This window comes from Lathamus discolor, chromosome 2, assembly GCF_037157495.1.
Source record: "Lathamus discolor isolate bLatDis1 chromosome 2, bLatDis1.hap1, whole genome shotgun sequence".
Taxonomy (NCBI): domain Eukaryota; kingdom Metazoa; phylum Chordata; class Aves; order Psittaciformes; family Psittacidae; genus Lathamus; species Lathamus discolor.
Window position 1 is genome coordinate 139,816,359 of NC_088885.1, and position 6,017 is coordinate 139,822,375.

Genomic DNA, 6,017 nt, shown 5'->3' on the forward strand with positions numbered 1-6,017 from the left:
TCATCAGGAAAAGCTGGAAATAAAAATATCAAAGTTATCATCCACTAATGTTTTAAACATCTCTGCTGTCTGACAGCAATCATAACATATACTTTTCATGTCAGTTTGTAAGACACTGTAGCTAGGGAAGGTAATAGTTGTACTCAGAGGTTTTTTTCTTAGACTAATATTGTAGTAAAAATAGCCAAGCTTTTGTGCACATGAATCCCTTCTCAAGATGTTTTGATTTCCTACTTATTAGGAAATCATGCTGAATGTAATTATATTAATGTAGCTAGTGAATGAATCTTGGTTTAATCATACTTGTGCTTTTAAGTATGGCAGGATCCTGGTCTGGAGAGCCAAACACAAAGCAGGCACTGTCATGTTACCATGCGCTTGCTGACTCTCATTTGGCCTAATGCAGTTTTTCCCTTAGCCTAGTAAAATGCCAGAGTTGGTTAATGTACATTAATACTGTTCTTCATAAACTTTTCATGCTGCACAGTTTGATTTTATCTGAGGTATGTCAACTCGTATCCTGAGGAGCTTTTTCAGGAAAACAGTACTAGAAAGTATCAAGTAAGTGCTAATGGTTTCAATACACAGGAAAGAAATTGTTTTCCAATTAGACTTTTGTTTTTGTTATTCTAGTGCCTTCTGTCTCTGGAGGATAAAATGAACTTTCACAGAATACTGGCACTTTTTGTCATGTACCAGAGCTAAAATTTTAATGAAAGATTGTTTGCTTGAATAAAAGAATTAAAATTGCCTGTACCCTTATGCTTTTAGTAGCAGTTTAGCAGTGCTGCCACTTCTGCCTTTACCTATTTTTTTAATTAATTTAACCTCCTGATTAATTTTCTGGTCATTTGGCAGATGTGAAACCTGGATAGGTAGATTTCTAGGTAGAAAATACCATATGCTAAGCTTTAATTATCATCCCTTTCAGACATGTGTTCATTATCAAAGCTGCTATATTCCAGGTCTGTGAGAATTAACCTTAGCTGAAAATCTGAACAGCTAAAGCCCAGCTGCCTTTGGATTTTCAGGAAAATGAGCAGTCAAAGCACTGTTTTCTTTCTTTTGCCAACAGAGAGGCCACAACTTAAACTGAGTGCAGTGAAAGCAGGACCTCGATAGTGCTGGTTTTGCATGGACGGATGTTACCTTGAGAACTTCTCACTCACACTTCTTTAGGGAAAATGCTTACAGTTCTTCTTCAGCAATGCCCCTCCATCTCCAACCCCCTCTCTCCTTATTTGAATTCAAAGATCATCTTAATTATGATACTATGCGTGGAAAAATAATAACCTTCCACTTTTTTAGTGTCACTACATTTCTCTTACTGCTGTCTTCTCATTCTCTTTCTCTTCTCATTCTGCTACATTTGTTACCCGTGCTTTGCATTTTGTCTATGGCTCTCAGCTTTCTGTGGCAACAGGCTGTTATCTGTACTATTTTTTCTATCAATATCTAGGGCGCGAGACTCTTCATACATGAGTAGGTTTTCTAGGCATCACTGTAATAATAATAACTCAGCATTCATTATAAAAGTAATTCACTATTACTTTTAATAATTGATTGAGAGAATCACATAACTCTATTAAAAAAGGGGGGGACACAATCATTTGTGTCTGGTATAAAATCAGATTTTGGACTTTCAAGCTGTCACTGTAATAGGAGTGAGTGTATTTCTGAGATCTGGTACAGGATATTCTGCACCAGCTCTGAAGGACAATCTTATGACTGAATGAATAAAAATCACATGGTGCTTCAGAATACTGGTGTTTCTTCTGAAGCAGCCTGAGTTTCAGAAATGTAAGAGGGGTCAGGGAAGAGTGGTCTGAAGGCAGCAAACAGGGAAGTCAATGCTTCTTCCATACCTTATAGGGACACGTGATAACATTCCAAGCAGGTACTGTGCCAATGTGAGACCACGCTTTATGTGTCGGATGATGACTATATACTCATTATTTTGGATTTTGAAAGGACAATAATATGTGACAACTTGGAACAGTTTAGAGAGAAACCAAAATGCCCAAGTTGGGGACAATCTTTAATACCAGTGAAGGTATTAAATAGTAGTGAATGGCTTGCAAGTGACCAATAAAGACAGTCTTGTATGGTTTTGGTAGGACTCTTGAAAATCAGTTGGACAGTTGCAAAGCTTGACTTATTACTATCAGGGCCTGTAAGAATACAGGAATTAACTTATTGCCCAGTTACTCAGAAACATTGGTGGTACAGGTCAAGAATTAAACAGAAATGTGTAACTGAAGAACTCTTATTATGCAGGAAATTTTAGCTTATTTCAAAAATTCCTCCTTTGAATTTCAACTTACTGAACAGCAACCAAAAATGAATCTTCAAATTCAAATGGAAAATACTGAATAAGATCTTGTAAAGACTTTGCCTACATCTCCAGTTCACCATGTTATATGTCACACTTAGTTCAGTCAGAATATTTCAAACTGAGCCTGTGAACAGAATTACATGAATGAGATATGATAAAGGTTTTAGAACTGATCATATTTACCATTTTATGGACAGAATGTCTACCAGTGAAACTAGGATGGGCTATTTCATTGAGTGTAGTTGACAGATGGGTATGGGCAATTCTGTGTAAATTATGGATATGTCTCTCTTACGAAAAATTAGAGTAACAAATAAAGAAAACTAAAATTTGCTCATAAATATCTAGCATTCTTCAAAATACTTGTGTGGAAATATCCAACTGAAAGAAATTTGCTTGGGGAAGAAAAAAAACCGCATATAGAGTAAGCAAAATCCTCCTGATAGAAACCAAATTAAACTGTAGGTGATATTGTACAATGTAATTAGCTTTCTCATCTTAGACAGGAAAGCTGGGAAAGATCCAAGACTACACTAGTAAACCAGTAACCGACGGTTTGATAGCACTTAGTACAGGACCCAGGGCTCACAAATTGTTGCAATGTAGGGTTTTGTCCTTCTTCAACAGGAATTTGAGAAACCCCTTGCAAAATACCTCCAGGAAGAGTCCTACAGGATGCATTTCTTGCTGATTATGCATCTGATCTGAACCATTGAGGGTCTGAGTACTGGAGGTTTTCAACCAAGAACACGTTTTTCATTTTCTCCATTCACTGATCCATAACAGAATACTTAAGTTTTTTCATGTCAGCTATGTAAAGTTGTTTTCCAAGTAGAAGTTTCAACTTGGGACGAAAATAATGTAAAGAATTAGTTACACTGGATTTCTCCCTCGTACAAAGCATTATAAAGCATATGACAGTATTACCTTTTCAGGAAGGACTTATACTCAGCATGCTTGAACAATGAATCTACAAACTCATTTACTCTTGTAGTTGCTGTAAGGAAGTGAATCATAGAATCATAGAATAGTTAGGGTTGGAAAGGACCTCAAGATCATCTAGTTCCAACCCCCCTGCCATGGACAGGGACACCTCTCACTAAACCATCCCACACAAGGCTTCATCCAATGAATGAATGAATGGGAGAAAGTGTAATGAGACTCTTAGTGAAATACATTTTGTGGCTATACACAAAACCAGGTTACAATACCACTGTTTCCTTGGGAACCTCTCTTGTCTAACAGAACTGGAAAGGAACAGAAAAAAAGAAATGGGTGTCAGCAAACTTGTATTAATAACCATGCTCATGTCAGTATATTTAAATGACTTAGAGAAGCCACCAAAAGTGGCTATCACATACTTTTGATATATGACTGGAATGAATTTTCAGTTGTGGATTATACAGTGGAAGAACAATTCCAACAGAAGAATGTAAAACAGGGATAAGAATCTGTTCTTTTCAGAGTATGATTGTGAATTCAGATCAAGAGCTGAGATGCACAGGAAGGGCAGGTACCTGAGACTCGTGAATGTGAAGGTCAGAATGTATAGACGTTTCATTACAGATGGAATTACAAATAACTGCTCCTCAAAAATAAGTTTTATAAATTATCATACTACATGGTAATAATTTGTCTTGTTGGTTGACTGTGGATTATTGTTGGCACCATTACTCTGGTGTAGGTAGAGAAGTCTGTGCTCTGAGTATAGTTTCATCAGTAAGTCAAGTGGGTAATGTAAATAACAGTAACAGTATGAGACAGTTCTGTGCAGGCTAACAGCAATGCCAACAAATTATGTTTTGATTTAATTGCAGGAAAATGTGAGGAATGACTGGTGGGACTGGTAGGGAGAAAGGAGGGTAGAAGCATAGAAAGGTCAAGTTGAACCATTTCTTCAGTGAGTCATGGGATGTCTTCTGTTGTGAATCTGCTCTGTCTTCTCAAAGCAAATAGCTAGATAATATATGGGGATTATAGTTCCAGCCCCTGGATTTGTTTGTTTATAGTTACCTGCTTAACGGTACAGGATCTAGTGGGAACAGGGCAAATACCAAGGAGAAAAGAAAACTCTTGAAATTCTACAGTCATGCCAAAAGCAGGTATTTGCAGTTTGTGGATGAAAAATCACAGGAGCATTGAAATGATTACAGAAGCAGGCACTGTAAATCCAGAAAGTTCAGAGGTAAATATCCATCACAAAGAAATCCAGATGAAGGAAGCAATGCACAAAGAACTGTAGAAATGTCTCACAAGGAGAAGCACGGTCAGAATAGCGTTAGTGTTCAGGGTTGAGACATGGCATGAAATATTTTTGAAACAACCGTGAAAACTGACAGGGTAGAGAGACTGCATTCAAGTGGTCTGGTTCTTTTTAATTATTCTTAGAAGCAATTCAGTGATTTCTGTCTTTCCTCACTTCTCCAGGATAAAATGTAGTTTCCCGAAGGGATCAGTCCAGTAAGTTCTTCCATTCAACGTTTCTAGATTGATAAGCACTGTACTATCTTTGGTACTCTGATGACACACAGTTCTCCATTTCTTCCTCTTTTTGATTTCAATGCCAGATTTATTTAGTGCCTGGAAGAAACAAGGAACTGGGTGAGAGCCAGCTGGCTGGAATCCAGTCCGAAAGGTGAAGGTGATGTGGACTGGAAGAGCAGAATGCTTTCAGGACTTGATGAAAAATCATACAGTTTATTTTACAAGGGTATCTGCTTAAATATAGTATGCTCAGTGTCTACACAATGGTTTATGTGTAATTACAAATGCTCTCTTATACACAATATTACAGTAAGAAATGGAACAGGCTCCTTCACCACAACTAACCTATCATGTCCTTCTGGTGATCTCTTCCTCCAGAACTTGTTGTCCTAAAAGAATGATGTCTTCAGCCCAATGTTGCATGCAGAACTACTCAGCTAGCAGAGCTACATCCTAGGGTTTATGTGATGAGGATTTATAGCTAATCACGACCAGGATACTTTCAAGAAGATGCCTTTTTTTTTTTTTAATCTCAGGCCTTTGTACCTGGTTGGAAGTTGTAGTCCATTAGAAATAGTGCCAGCTCCAGGAACGTATGGTTTGTGGTGGAGAGTCCAAACAGTCCAAACTAAACCTCAAACCCCCATTTTATTATTGCTACATGCATTCATATGATAAACCAATGCTGACGTGAAGTCATAGACTCGGGTAGGTTGGAAAAGACCTTTAAGATCATCAAGTCCAACTGTTACTCCAGGACTGCCAGGACCACCACTAAACCATGTCACTGGGGGGCTCATTTACATGGTTTTTGAACACTTACAGGGATGGTGATTCCACTGCTGCCCTGGGCAGCCTGTTCCAATGCCTGAGCACCTTCTCGGCGAAGATGTTTTCCCTAATATCCAATCTAAACCTCCCCTGGAGCAGCTTGAGGCCATTTCCTCTTGTCCTATCAGTTGTTACTCGGGAGAAGAGACTGACCCCCACCTCACTACAACCTCCTGTCAGGTAGGTGTAGAGAGCGATAAAGTCTCCTTGATCCTTCTCTTTTCCATAGCAAACAACCCCAGAAACAGGAGTTATGTATCATAATATGACAGAGCAGTAGGTAGAACTTTACTGCCTCTAAACAGATTGAAAACCTACAGATCTGGATTGAATTGTTTCTTCGGTGTTCTTGAATAGGTTATTTCCT